The sequence below is a fragment of the Paramormyrops kingsleyae genome, chromosome 11 (genome assembly GCF_048594095.1).
Source record: "Paramormyrops kingsleyae isolate MSU_618 chromosome 11, PKINGS_0.4, whole genome shotgun sequence".
Lineage (NCBI taxonomy): Eukaryota > Metazoa > Chordata > Actinopteri > Osteoglossiformes > Mormyridae > Paramormyrops > Paramormyrops kingsleyae.
The window spans coordinates 30250773-30265204 of NC_132807.1; the positions used below are offsets into that span (position 1 = coordinate 30250773).

Consider the following 14432-nt stretch of genomic DNA (forward strand, 5'->3'; position numbering starts at 1 on the left):
GGAAAACCATACCTTCACAGGAAATTCTCACACCCTTGCTTTTACTAAAGAGGGAACACTCTCTGACATTATAAAGGAGATTACTAGTATATCATGTTGTTTTACACCTGAAAACATTAAACATTCTTTAAAAATAGAATTTATTTCAAATTCCGGCAGATTTAAAATTTTTACAGTAACTACAACTGCAGTGGAGATTATAATGTCATTCAGTACATGAATCCCTGCTTTAAAAAGTTATTGTTACTATTCCTCTCATGTCAGCAATCTGTACCGACCACAAGCCACACTGCCCCAATACTTACTCATTCTAATTTTTTTATATCAGCAAACCATGTTGTCATAATACCTGCTTCGCTACTATTCATATCACAAATATCTGTTTGTTACAGAAAAGATTCATGGCTTTTAAAGGATTGAATTGGGATGCAAGAAAATGACACGCTAAAACATAATTTTTCTGAAGTAGTTTTCCCAACTCAACTGGTTGGCTGAAACAAACTCTTGGTCTGGACTTTAACTCTCTGGACCTGAACAACCCATCTCTGCATGTGGCTAAGACCTAAAAAAATGAGGGAAGTATCTAACGTGTAATCTGTAACTGTGCATGCAATGACAGGAATCATAATAGGAACAAGAGGGTTCTAATGCTGTGGAAAGTTGTAAAGCAGAACATTAAGAGGCAAAAGGTCTGACAACCAAGGAAGGAGCAAGACAGAAGGACAGATGTTTCAGAGTAAAAAGTGATGTGTGAATATAATCAAGATGTACTGTGTACAAAAGACCCAAAATGAGTTTGGTTTATGCACCATGGATATTTAACAGCGTGAGGAGTCACTGCAGAAACGCACTTCACTGAACCATTTTTTCTACTGTTACACAGTATTCAAATTAACTGTATATAATTCAAATTTTACAAGATCACATTTTCATATGTTACCGCCAGTAGGTTTTGTTCCATCTGCTTTATTCCCAAAAACTGCACTACGTCCCTTAAATCATTTTAGACACAAGGAAAGGAAAACCTGGATGAAAAATGTAAGCACTCTAGTTACAGTCAGTCCTACTACAACGCATGATATCACACCGCAAATCTGTTCTAACGTGATTGATAAATTAGTACCAAAGTCCAATGCAATCATATTTGTATTTGTGCAATATTCAGTGGGAGAGAAAAACACTACATGAACTACAACGTGATATGGTCTTAGCAAGAAACATTACTAGCACGCAAAAACAGCTCTCCAAGTGAACATTAGTGGTATCCAATTGGTGAACAAGCTGTTCTTTAGAACCGATTCTTTTTAGTCAACTGTCTGTAACCATGTTGCCTTCATTGCCCCTCCGCTTACCATAATCTGCGGTACTGCTGCCGTGTCCCCGTCCAGCCACACGGTGGCTGTGGCTCCCTGCTCCCAAGTCTCGGCAATCGACAAGTTAGCAAGTTCGCCACATTCCGTTGAAGTTACTCATCAATTCTTGTGAGAATTATAAGACCAATTGGAGATGTTTATGATATAATTTATTCATGTATTATTATTATTATTATTTATTATTTAAAATACAGATAATTACATTAATGGTCACGGGTATCAGTGCTTTTATTAATTAATTCATTTAATTTGTGTAAGGTACTAATTTTTGGAGTCGTATGTTCTTATGTACTCGTTTAACCCTAACCCTAACCCTAACCCGCTAACCCTATTTTTCCAATAGGATATGTGTATTTTGGTTTGCGATTTGAGTGACCGCTGGGTTTTTTCGGGAATGTATTAGTCGCATTGTAGTAGGACTGACTATACATACATAACAAGTCAAAGGGGAATTTCAGTCACATCGAGGGACAAGAAACAGGAAGAATGGACATATTTTTTAAGTCTGATAATCTCATCAGCACTTCTCACTAAATATTTGTGACAGGACTGTGTTATCTACAAGCTATTTCGGGCCTTCACAAATAGTCCCCTTACCAACAAGGACTCAGGTGAAGAATTTCACTGTCCTAGTCAAAAAGGGGAAGAAAAAAAAACATGCCAATTTAAAACTGGCATATAATGATCAACGTGCAATTAACTACTGTCTGAATTCTAACAGTGCTTTGCAGACAAAAACAAACCCACGCAGCATCTGAGCACATTCATATGCAGAAACAAGGCCGGTGTGTCCCTGAATAACAAAGCCGACATCAAGGCACACCTTCAGCCCTCTGTAGGCATGGCAGGAAGAAATGCTATGCCAGGACCCCAGCCCAGCCATCCAGATGATTACATTAACATTTACTTATTTAGTTGCTTTCATCCAAAGTGGAAAACATGTGAGACGGGTGATACATCAAAAGCATACAGCTGTCAAGGAGCCAACTTAGGTAGGTAGCGCAGCTAGGCTGAGCTTTCAATGAGTGTCCAGAAACAAGTTAAGGAAAATTAGCATTACCCACAGGTGGAAAGTTCAGGTCCAGTAAAGTACAAATCCAGACCAAGGTTTGATTTCAGCCAACCAGCTGAGTACTGCGAGGCTGTGACTCTTTATATTCAACTGGTTGGTTGAAGCAAAATCTTGGTCTGGATTTGTACTTTCCACCTCTGGCATAAGCAAGAGCTACCCAAAATAAGACCAGCACTGAACCCACATGACGTTGTAAACTTTGTAGGGAACAATGTAGACATCACAAATGGTCTCATATACAGCCTAAATACACCACAAATCTGTGTTCTGGGTGTAGTCTGTATTCCTATATGACAACCAGCTTCACAGGTGGATAGTAGGGAGGATGAGAATAGATGATCACTAACATGCATGTTTATTAAGTTAAGCACAACATACCTGAAAGAACCCATAGCAGTGTACCTCTCCTTCTGATTGACAATACAACTCAGACAGAGATTCAGCATCTTTAAATACCCTCTAAGTGTCATAGATATAAAAAGTCAAGGATTATTTTTCCAAACAACGTACACTAACCACGATAGTACAATGTGTACAAAAAATATACTGATACGATTAACATTCTGATTAATTGGAGATATCATAACATAAGTTACCAGTGAGACCTGTATTACAGATGCTATCCAAGTGGGAGTCAAAAAAGCATTAAGATACAATGAGGAAAGTAAAAAGGAGAGTGAAACATGGATGGAAAATGGAAACCCCCCCTCTAAAGAACACTGCTGACACAATTAAATGCTGAGGTGTCTTTCCTGACTGCTGACAAGCATTTCATGTCTTGGCCTTGGAGTTACAATCACAGGTAATAAATCACATTGATGGATAATGTTGGCACAGTGCGAGCGTGAGGCCCTGTTCCAGTGATGGAGAATAAGATGACGGGGAAGTGCGCCCCACCACAGAGCCGGCATCAGTGACAACCTTGGGCCATCACTCAACAGCACAGGCTGAAGGGACAGCGCAGGTACACATGATTACCACCTCCTCTCCCACCTCCCATTGCAGCCGGCAGCCCCAAGGTAATCTGATTCAGCTTGGCTCTCTGTTGCCGTAGCAACGCAATCTGGTTTCTTCACAGCCCCAACAGAGACTGCTATTTTTAATCAACACACTACTGACCCTAACACACACAGAAATAAAATGCAGGGAGGGGTCATTTGCTGATAAAGCACACGCAGATCAGGTTTAACATGCACGTAAATGAGGCCTTCTGGGGCTGCGTCTGTCCCCCTAGCGGAGTGCCACTACAGTGCCACCAAATGCTACGACGGGTTAGCTGGCTCGTGCCTTATGTCCCATGGCTCTAGTGTTTTACTTTTTACGTTACTCATAAATATGATGCTGTAACAATGCCAGAAAATCTATAAATAACAGCTGAGCAGGTCCTGAAATAGATTAAACTTTAAATTCATTCCTCCTTTGAAAACTATAATAAATATTATATCCAACCACACAAGGAATGGAGAGCAAAACACAATTCGATCTGGGTGTCGCTGTAAAAGGTGCTGTTTGTCTTAGCAGTGATAAACTTCAGCTGTGTGTTCCACCCTGGACAGCAAACAGCCTTCCCACACTCCAGCCCCACAGTACATGAACACTACACTGTAATATCTAACAACAAAACACCATCTGTATCAGCTTGGACAAAGTTGGGGTCTCTACATCAGAGACGGTGACCTCCAGTATTCTATGGGAGCTCAAATAATTGATTTACTTAAGTGCTAATAGTTGAGAATATCTGAAAGATTAGTTCTAGGGAAACAACAGCCTTTTCCAAGTCGTCAAGGCTTGGCAAACAGAAATGGAAAAAGTAAGCTAGAGGTCAGGCAGAAAGACAAGCCAAAATGAAACCAATGGCCTTGCTTCCAGAGTTAATAGAAATGTGTACTATTCTATACCACTGTTTCCCAATCCGGGCCCCGGGGCCCCCACTCAGTCTCCCAGTAGGAAGCAAAGGCAGGGAGCTGGGAGGGAGCAAAATCGTGGACCGGATGGGGAAACACTGCTCTACTCTAAAGCACAGCCCTATTTATAAAATTTCCAATATTACAGATGCAACACTTACCAAGGTATTTAACATCTACACTTAAATAATAATTATCCTGTCAAAAACAAGCATGTGAGCCAGATTTAATAATGATTTAAAAACATCTATTGGGCTGGTACTTTGAGACCTCATCTAAATGGTGAATTAGCCCACAAAATCTCTCATCCTCCCTTTCAGAAACTGGCTTACTGTCCAAGACCGTCATCTCCATTATTTTAGTACTTAGCAATACCAGACCTCAATACCTAACTGTAAATACTTATAAATTTGAAATATCTGCTAACAATTTTGACCATTATTGATTTGTTAACCAACATATTATGCATCTTTAACTAGAAGCTCAAATTCATTTTTTAAATCTTTACTGTTCAGTATTAAGGTGAAGATACATGTTTTAAGGTGAAGATACATCTTAACAAAACCCCTGAATGATACTGAACAAGATAATGGGCTGTGGAACATAAGTCTGAACAGATCAGGAGTGGATTTACCAATTTAACAGAGCTACCTTAATTCCTGTAGCACTTGGTGTTCTGCTTGGTTCACGGAGCCATTTCACAGGATGGATATTAAAGACACACCAGGTGTTTTACTCACATGGTGTCATGCAGATGCAGTCTTCTCCTATGCAAATGAACAGGTAAATATCCAGTTGCTTCCTTTTGTGAGTTTTCATGGTCTAATGATGTTCATACAGGTACTTCAGTTTCTTCCCAGAAATGCCTGCGAATGGCTGAGTAAATGTATGTTTGTGTGAGGATGTGTATACGCTAGGCTAGGCTAGGCTAGGCTAGGCTAGGCTAGACATCACGTGACAATGCTATTCATATACATCACAAGGACCGCAATAATCAGCTGGACTACAATTAGGCTAATTTTTCATACCACCATACCTTCCAGACATTATTCCATGGTATACGGTATTTTCTCATGTTTGTGAGAAATTTAACAAATGATTGAGGAGGAGAAAGGTGAACAAGGACTGGTAAGCAAAAAACATTTGCCTTCCGCTGTATGGAAATATTTCGGATTCAACACTGGAGGCAAAATTGAACAAAAGCAAGCATTTGTCCGCACACCTCACGGCAACACCCCCAACTTCGACTTTATTGGCTCCCAAGAACTTGGCTACTTTATTTTGGGTAAATTTTGAATAGCTTTTTTCCAGTATAAATATTACATCGCAAATATCACAAAAAAATCACATTGCAATATTTGAAAATTCCAACAGCATGCAGCTTGAGTAATTGCACCCTTGTCTTGTACCCTGCTTCACGCCATACGCCATTGAGGATAGTAGAAAAAAAATCTGCCAATCCCAGTATTATTATGAAACATGATATGACAAACAAGACAATAAAACAAAATAGCATGTCCAATCAAATTGCCTTGACCAAAAAAAGGCAGCTGATCTGGGTGTACAGCTTGATGCCTAACCATCTTCAAAAATAAAAACACTATTAAATGGATGGTCCTCACCCCTATAACATGGAAACCAAACACTGAGGCAAAATGGCTGAAGAGGATCACAGCTGCCCTCCTCAAATGAAGGAGAAAATCATTATGTGGTTTACAGCTTAGTGCCAGTGCTTCAAACACATCAAACAGTGAGAAGAACCAGAGCAAGCTGACCACTTTCTGCATGGTGGGTCCTGTAAATCAGTGTTTCTTAAGCTAGCCCCAGGGGACCCCAAGACGTTCCACATTTCTGCTCCCCCCCCAGCTCCATGTCAGACAGTCCACAGTTCTGCTCCCCCCCTAGCATAAACGTGGGCCATGTAGGGGGCCCCGAGGACCGGTTTGAGGAACACTGCTGTAACGTGAGTGTGCAAAGGTTAGAACTTGGCTTACTCAACAGCTGGACCAGGTTGGTGTGAAAATAAGGCATTTTCAAAATATGATTTTCTAACTTGCAAAATTTTCAGAATTATTTTTTTTTACTTCAACAAAAGTTGGTGGCCAAAAGTTCAATATCTTTTCATTATTAATAATTATAAAGGACATCTTTTGTTTGATTATTTGATTTTAATATTATGGTTGTTCCGTATTTTCCGTCATTGGTGTTACAACATTTTAGATGACTATTCTGCCCTCAAAAAATATTATCTGATTATTTGAACTCAAGCACTTGAACGCAACAGGACAGATCACAAAACCAAGAATTTTTTTTAACAATCTTATAAAGCAAAACCTAAGATTAGTTTTCAAAATGTATATGTTTTAGCTAGCTTTCAAACTTTTCATCTCAAAATTCAAATTTTAAAATGACAAATTATTGAGATTGAATATTTAAATTGGATTTGGGTAACCTAACAAAATGGCTGTTCATCCAGTAACATTAGCAGCAAAACATAACACCAGTGACTTTATACAGAAGTATTTCAAACGTATCAGTTGAAGTCTTTTCCCCACAACATTCATTATTGTATTTCAATCAGGTAATTTACTTTGAATGATTATATAAGCTTGGCAAAACAATGTAAAATGACAATGAAATAGGCCCAAATGCTGTCATGACCTGCTCGTTCGATCCTCCTGTGTGCCACGCCCCCTCATTTACCTCGCGTGAATCCCTGATTGTTATCGGCTGTTCCGGGTTTCCATCATTAAGTCCTGTGTACTTCAGTCCTCATTCAAGTCAGGTTCCCTAGGTCTGTCATTGACGTTGTAATGTTGTTTCCTGTCTGGGCCCTTGTCTGCCGGTTTACCCGAATAAACCCCTTTGTTTTTGGACTTCAGTCTGCCTGACCCTGATTCCCCTGATGCACCATATTCCCTGCTCGCCTGACAGTGCATAACAGATACATTCTGAAGTAAACAGCTCATGTTGAAACAACAAATACTGTGCCTTGATCAAATTTGACTGGATTACAAATGATATACACATAGTATTTCAGGAAAAAAAAAATGAAGTCAAAATCAATTATTTGAAAGTAAATCCTTTAAAGAAATCCAAAAACTGAAAAATGCTGCTTGCTTAAGTATAGAACCCCAGCACGTTAGTATTTGCTACACCAACCCAAAAACAGCTCTAAGTATTCTGGGGCAAGTAGCTACCAGCTTTATACTGCAGAGGGGTGATTTTCGCCCATTCTTCATGTCAGACTTGCTCCAGGTCCCTCAAGTAGTCTGGCTGTCACTTGTTGACTGCTATTTTCAAAAGAAAGCCACAAACTTTAACTTTGACAATATTCACCATTTTGTTTTTTAATTACTCATGTATTGCATTGGCCTTGTACTTAGGATAAGTTTTCTGCTGAAAGATGAACTTTTTCCCAAGTTTCAGTTTTTTTGCAGATTGAAGCAGGTCTTCTTGTAATATCTTCCTGTATTTTGCTCCATTCATTTTCCCTTCTGTTTTGACAAAATGTCCAGTCCCTCAGTTCCTCCAGATAGCATGATGCTATCCCTAACCCTAACCCTAACCCTCCCACACTGTCATGCAGTACGCTCCTGACATAGTTAGGGCTAACCCTAACCCTAACCCTCCCACACTGTCATCCAGTACGCTCCTGACATAGTTAGGGCTAACCCTAACCCTCCCACACTGTCATCCAGTACGCTCCTGACATAGTTAGGGCTAACCCTAACCCTCCCACACTGTCATCCAGTACGCTCCTGACATAGTTAGGGCTAACCCTAACCCTCCCACACTGTCATGCAGTACGCTCCTGACATAGTTAGGGCTAACCCTAACCCTAACCCTCCCACACTGTCATCCAGTACGCTCCTGACATAGTTAGGGCTAACCCTAACCCTAACCCTAACCCTCCCACACTGTCATGCAGTACACTCCTGACAGTTAGGGTTAGGGCTAACCCTAGCCCTCCCACACTGTCATGCAGTACGCTCCTGACATAGTTAGGGCTAACCCTAACCCTAACCCTCCCACACTGTCATCCAGTACGCTCCTGACATAATTCATTGGTGTACCTTCACTCCACTCTCAGCCACTGAATTCTACAGCTCCTTCAGAGTGATAGTTGGCCTATAGTTTGGCTTCCATCACCTGTCTATTTCTTATGTCCTTGTTGAGTTTTGAAGGATAGCAGGTTTGCTGTGGCTTACACATACTCGGTATTGATCCAACAGTGCTTACTGGGATGTCCAACCTCTTGGATATTTTTTGCACCCTATTCTAAATGCATGCAATTCGATTAGTTAATCTCTAACTTCCTTATAATGCTCACTTATAATGCTCCTTATAATGCTGTTGACTTGTATATAATTACTCACACTATAATCAATATGTTACACTATTAAATGCTTTTTTTGTTAAAAATTATTTTACAAGAATATAAAATCATGTAACACCAATGACATGAAATTAAAGGACAACATTAATTTGAAATCATTTATAATCTTTAATAATCATTTTGTTTTGTTTATTTACATTCCTGATATTAAGTCTGAGAAAATAAAATAAGTGAAAGATTTTTTGGTAACACCTTACTTGATGGGGCATAAATAACATAGTATTAAGCTATTACCAATGTATTAGTTAACCACAAACTAAGTGTTAGTTACATACTGATCTCATGTTCGTTCATCAATAATGAATTACTTTTATCTCGAGCAGTTACTATATATGTTACTGTATCTGTTAATTCTGTAAACCTCTGTGAACAACTGAAGGAGCTAATAACTAACTACTGAGGAGCTACTGAAGGAACAAGTAATGAATAACACAATGAAGTGAAACTGATTTCATCTTTTGTTCATTATTAATGAATCATGACTCATCTTCAATGTCTTAAGTAGCTACTATATTTGTTCATGACTTCTACTTCAGTAGTAACTCTGCTAAGCTCTACTAAGTATTTGTGCTCCTCAAGTAAGGTTTTACTGATTAAAAAAAAAAAATTAACTGTACATGTCACTGGAGCAGTATCCATGATGCAGGGTACGAGGTGTTTTTGAAGCTCTTGGCAATTTGAAATACATTTTAATTTGAAATCCAAATGTGGAAACCATTATAGAGCCACCCCCTCATATATAACTGGCCAAAATGTCGGCTTATAAAATTATGTCTGTTACTTCCTGAGAAATTAAGGCTTTTACATAACCATGTGACCGTATTTTGAAAACTGTTGGTTTTAATCATGATAACAAAATTTTGCCAATTTTAAAATAGTGACATGGTTTGGAACATGGGTTCATAGCTTGAAGGCTGTTAGCTTAAGGCCACGGCCAAACCTCTGTACCCTTGAATCAAGTTCTCCAAGCACAGAGCACAAGACTAGAAACCACAAACACTAAATGAATGCCATACCATTAATCCTTTTCATCCTGAAAGGCAGATAGCGTGTCGGTGATTTGCCTGCATTTGGTCCTGCCTTGGGCTACATGATCTCCTACAGCTCATTTATCACAGATGGGTAAACGAGAGGGTCACCTCCCTTTGACTTCGACTTCATGTCCACCTAGTTGTTTAGGTCAGCCTTGTTTGCGCTTCCCAATTCCTGTCTATCTCAGAGCAACCTTTGGTTTACGGTTGTGGTCCATTCTGAGGACGTCACCAAGCCATCTTAAGTGTTGGTGCTTGATCCCCAACACCACACTCTGGCTCTTTGTTTGACTGGAAAGCTCTTCATTAGAGATCTTCTCGGGCCAGTAGATATCTTCCTGAGAAGTAGGGGTGGCCGATATACCGGTAGACTTGACTAACCGGTAGAAATTTGTCAACCGATAGAGATTTTGGTCTATCGTCTTAATCGCGATTGAGATCACGTGACGTTGCATGTTAGGTAACCACGCAATACACATTCACTTCGACAATGGAAGAAGACGGTGCAGCTCTCAAATCCAAGCATCCAAACGAATATGTCAAAAAATGCAGTACAATACATTGCAGTAAACAGTATGGTTGTTTTTTTTACTTAAAGTAATGCTGCAATTTTAAATAAAATTACATTATATAAAACAGTTTCTTTGTGTTTGAATTTTTATTTATGCATTTCCAGATACAAATTGCTATATTGTGATATATATCGTTATCGAGGTAGAAAATTGCTTCTACCGTGATAGAAGATTTTGGTTATATCGCCCACCCCTACTGAGAAGATATCCTTTGTCCATCCATTGTCATAGACATCGATGTTGTTCATGTCCCCCTTTACAACACACCAGCATTCAGAGCCATACGCAAGAACAGGTCTGACATTGCTGTTGTAGAGTCTGACCTTTGTTCTCAGGATGAACTGTTTATACTGCCAGATGGGCTGAAGTCTTGTGAATGCTTTTGTAAACTCCACAACATATTTTAAGTGGCACATCATTTATAGTGATAGGTGCACTAAGGTTGGCATTTAAGCACATCACTTGTGTTTTAGGCACTGAATTTGACACCTGTTTGCTTGGCAGAGGTGTTCACTCTGTCAGTCTTCTCCTGCAAATGAAGTAGTTTTGAGGAGAGAGCAGCTAGGTCATCGGCAAAGTCAAGATCTTCAAGCTGCGATAATTTACTCCACCGGAAACCACTCTGGTAGGATTCCATCAACTATGAGGGTGCACTGGAAATGAATTAATACACTGCTTGGCCAAAAAAGGCACGGCTTTAGTTTAAACCAGCAAGTACTTAAGAGCCAAAGACTGGATCAGTATTACAGTTCAGCAACGTCATGCAGCAATAAAGTGAAGTCAGCTGAGTGCCTGAATCTCCTGAATGACCAGGGTATCCCATCAATGGATTTTTCCTTTCCTAATGGCATGGGCATATTCCAGGATGATAATACCAAGATTCATCGGGCTCAAATTGTCATAGAGTGCTTCAGGGAGCATGAGGAATCATTTTCACACATGAATTGGCCACCACAGAGTCCTGATCTTAGTCTTTGAGATGGCTAAGGAAGACTTTATAGAGTGGTTCGATTCACCTATCATCAATACAAGATTTCAAAGAGAAATGAATGCAAATCTGGATGAAGAAAAACGCTGCATGAGTACGTGCGAACAATGCATTGACGAATGTGCACCATTATCAAAGCTAAAGGCACTCCAACAAAGTATTACAGTATTCGCGAGGCAGTCTATAAAAGGGTAAATACTGGACTCAATTCTCAAAAGAAAAAAGGCACTGCATTCTCATTCATCTTCAGGTTTCCATGAATTTAGCCAGATTATACATTATTATGAATAATTATTATTAATTATTATTATTATTATTATTATTATTAATGATAGTAATCCCTGACATAGTTTGGTACCGGTCCACATGACATCTTCTCAACAGGCTTCCTAATTTGCGACTAGTGGAAGGTCTTACCTTAATCCACTGAGGTCTCTTTTATGCACTGGAATTTTTTATCCTCCACTACCTTCTTATGCAAGATAGAATACAATCCTTGTATTTCAATTCCTAACACTTTACTGTTTTTAACCTTATTGTGATTGGCAGTTAAGAAAAAGAACTGCAAATCAGTACTTTCCACACTGTAGAGCGGCTCATATCAGTCACTAACGCAATGTCTGATGTTTTTTCATGTCCTTCAGACTTGATTTATGCTCGGAACCCTACAGCTGCAGTCAGAATTATGAACAACCCTAAAAATGGTTCAGTACAAGCCAGGATTTATGTATCAGAAGGCTAAGGGATTCTTAACTGATCTCAGCTTGTTTTACATGCCTAAAAAGGAGACAAAATAGCTGCCTGGTTCAGCGCTGAAGACATTTATACAGTCATTTATAGAATTCTCTAATGTTTCAGTACCACCTGGGTTTTCATGCAATTCATTGACGAAGCAAAATGAAAGGCTTCACTGGTAAAACCACACAAACAAACAGAAATCAGGGCTATTTAACAGACAAAACGTACTTTGTACTACATTTTCACTACAATTCAAAAGTGAAATTCACCCCATATTTGTGTTATGAAAGGCGCAAACAAACTGCAGACAACCTACAATGTGGGGAGAAATATTTTTAATGCTCATATATTATATTGATTCCTGGCAGTGTGAAATCAGATTAATGAGAAGTAGGGCTTCCCAATCTTACAATACTCGTGGACCGTAATAGGGTGTAGAAAAATTTCACATACCGAGGGAGAGGGATATCAGTAAATCAACTGGCAATTTCATAAGTTTGACCATTTCCATTTTTTTCAGAATAAAATAAGAAAATAAAGAAAATAAAAATAAGAAAATAAATCCATCCATCCTCTATACCCAGTTGTCCTATGTAGGGCTGTGGGGGTTCAACACCTCTACAGAATCTACAGACACAAGGTGGAGAATAAGCCAGGATGGGGTGCTAATCCATCGCAGAAAATTTGAAAATATGCATTATTTTTTCTCGAAATGAAGCAACCCCTCCCCCACACCTCCCAGTGTTCCACAGTCCAGTGGAATACTGGCTATGGACTGGGAGCTGGGAACTCCTAAATATAGCTGGAATGTATATATAAAACTCAGATGGAAAGGTTCCACCAAAATGACATATTTTTGGTCACATTTTGGGAATATTGTGCCTACAATGAAAGGCACTTCATTCAATGCATGACAGACTTGTTTTTTTTGTTATTTTTTTAGGAGTCCATCTGAACTCCTAATTTCTCTCCAGGGGTCAATAAAAGTACAATATATCAAGGCAGCAGATAAATTTCCAAGGAGCATTTTTCTACTGCATCAACAATTATGTATTATCATTCCTAAGACCCAGTGAATGTACACTTTTTAATTATTCTGCTAGCTTTCCGTTACTGTAAACACAAACTTTTCTGTTAAATATGGTACCTAGCATATACATAGGTCTTAAACTGACAGTACCTTTTTCCTAACATGAATTTTGGGTGCCACAGTATTTCACTATAAGACAAAAATACAACATGAGATTAAGCATAGCTAAACTTATGAAAAGGTATTAATACATACACTGCTTCCCGATTCCATTAAGAAAAAACATGTAGACAATGCAAAAATAACAGTCCTTAAATAACCAATAACCTACTAACTGGCCTTTAAATTACTTCTGTTATGGTAACTAACAAAGAGTAGGCGAACATTTAAATTCTCAGACAGATTCTGAGTCTGATTTATATGCTTGGTTTATTATAATTTTCTTGTTAGTCTCATTTATCAAAGGAGGAACAATAAATCAATACACGGGCACCTTTAAATAGAAATCGTTAACGATTTCTCCTTGACCATGCGCTCTCCACATTGTATTTAGCTTCACCACCAGTGAATCTGATGAAGTGTCACACGTCTGAGTCGCAGTGACAGCTCCTTTCAACAAGGGCACACCAACACACCTAGTAAACAAAGTGGCTCCTGCTGACACCAACCATGCGTCACCTCCCCCAGCTCCGACAGCGACAAACTCTCCGCAGGACCCCTCGCAGCGTTTGCTGGAATGCCATCGGCACTCAGTGCCAGAGTGACGCCTGAGCTCCCTGGTCGCGCTTGGCGAGTCTTTGGGCTCCTCCTCATGCCAAGAAGCCAGAACCGGAGACCCAACCTAGAAAGTAAACATTATGCAAACGGGGCGCAACTATAATCCTGTGACCTGAGAAAAGCTCATGTGTGGCTCTGTTGGTTACAACTCTGTACCTGTGATCAGAAGGTCACCGGTTCAAATCCCATGGCCAGGAGAATGATTTCACTGTTGGGCTTTTGAGAAAGGCACTTAACCCCAATTGCTGCGGAGCCTAGATAACCCTGCTCTCTCAGTTATACGAGACTTGATTCATAAAAGCATTTGGTAAATAAATAAATGTGATGTGGATATTCCCAGGAGAGCTGTGGAACCCAATTTGTGCACGTTTCTGTGTTTTATGTGTTTTAAAATCCTGATGTTTTATGTGGGATATTCATTCCTTGCCTTGTCTCGCCTTAGCATCGTGACCAGGCCTAAAATGTGACCTTGGCTGGACACCTGCTGGAACCGCACTTCCCACCACGCACGTTTCACCACCCTAACAGCAACCTCAGGGGTGCAGGGC

The 14432-nt window shown here is 39.6% G+C and overlaps 1 protein-coding gene across 17 annotated transcripts in view; it reads right to left on the reverse strand.

The window, feature by feature from the left end:
- LOC111843352 (MAP kinase-activating death domain protein-like) overlaps positions 1-14432 on the reverse strand; it is a 64135-nt gene that overhangs the window by 48714 nt on the left and 989 nt on the right. The window contains exon 2 of one of the 17 annotated variants that reach the window (XM_072718378.1): positions 13743-13948. The exons of the other annotated variants lie outside the window; for them this stretch is intronic. The gene's annotated coding sequence lies outside the window, so the exon portion shown is untranslated. The remainder of the gene's footprint in view (positions 1-13742; positions 13949-14432) is intronic. 17 annotated transcript variants of the gene reach the window in all.